A 1,098-nucleotide genomic window follows, 5' to 3' on the forward strand; every position below is an offset into this window, starting at 1 on the left:
GTGGTTCATTGTTAGAACTCTCGCCTGCCACGCAGGAGGCTTGGTTTCGATTCCTGGCCAATGCAGTGGCTTTTGCAGCGAACGGCTCCATCACTTGCATCCCAACTTTTGCAACTCGCAACTGAAAACCCACTGAAGCTAAGCAGGTGTGAGCCAGGTCAGTACCTGGATGAGGGTGAGCTACAGGGAAAAACAAAGCTTCCAGCTGGAAGTGGTGTTAATGGGGCCAGCGGGGAGGCGCTCACCCTGAGGTCTGTGCGGGTCCCAATCTCCAGACGGAGAAGCTGTGTTGTAAAAGGGTGCTGTCTTTTGGATGAGATGTAAAACCGAGGTCATAGTGCTCTGTGGTCATTAAAAATGACCACCAAAACCTTTGACAAAAGCTCTTGGTAATTGATGGTCTTCAATAATGTTTCTCCTTTAGGTACATTTAAAATCAGCTGAATAATGCTGTGAAACCATGAAACTGCATGAGAAAGCCCATACACTGAATTACACGGCTTTCTATTCAAAGGAGGACAAAAGAAATTCCCTGAGTTCGATTTTTTGCAGCACAGAGAGGGGCACTGTCCTGAGGCCGGTTAGCTCAGTTGGTTAGAGCGTGGTGCTAATAACGCCAAGGTCGCGGGTTCGAGCCCCGTACGGGCCATGTCTTTTTCTCCTCTCTTACCAAAGCTGTTAGGTTCCTTTCCGTGGTGAGATGGGTTGTCCTGCAACGCTGCCACACAGTGCCGACAGACAAGAGTGTTGCGGGAGAAGAGAAAAGTGTTTGAAGATTTAAGAGTGTCTTAGGTGGAGCCAAAATCAAGTGTCACAAATGCAAGTGGGAAGATTTCCAATGTTTAATATGGTCAAAATAAGCGGAAGTTACCAGCTGGTCCGGCACAGTCTGCCATGCTTTTGTCATATACTGTAAAGTGGTGTCGAACTGGAGCCTCACCATTTGCATATGTGAGGCTCCAGTTATACATCGATTGTCACATTAAATGACAAAAATGAAGAGAGTTAAAGCAGCTGGAGAGGTTTTCTTACAACTTTTGAGCTGACACAGTTTTGGAAAATGTTTCCTTCACGCTGCACTGTACAATATAGGCAGCC

At 46.8% G+C, this 1,098-nt stretch overlaps 1 non-coding gene across 1 annotated transcript; it reads left to right on the forward strand.

Moving 5' to 3' along the window:
• Window positions 1-575: 575 nt before the first annotated feature.
• trnai-aau (transfer RNA isoleucine (anticodon AAU)) lies at window positions 576-649 on the forward strand. The gene has a single exon. It is a non-coding gene; the product is annotated as a tRNA-Ile (tRNA).
• Window positions 650-1,098: the final 449 nt, after the last annotated feature.

Source organism: Lepisosteus oculatus, unplaced genomic scaffold (assembly GCF_040954835.1).
Source record: "Lepisosteus oculatus isolate fLepOcu1 unplaced genomic scaffold, fLepOcu1.hap2 HAP2_SCAFFOLD_93, whole genome shotgun sequence".
NCBI lineage: Eukaryota > Metazoa > Chordata > Actinopteri > Semionotiformes > Lepisosteidae > Lepisosteus > Lepisosteus oculatus.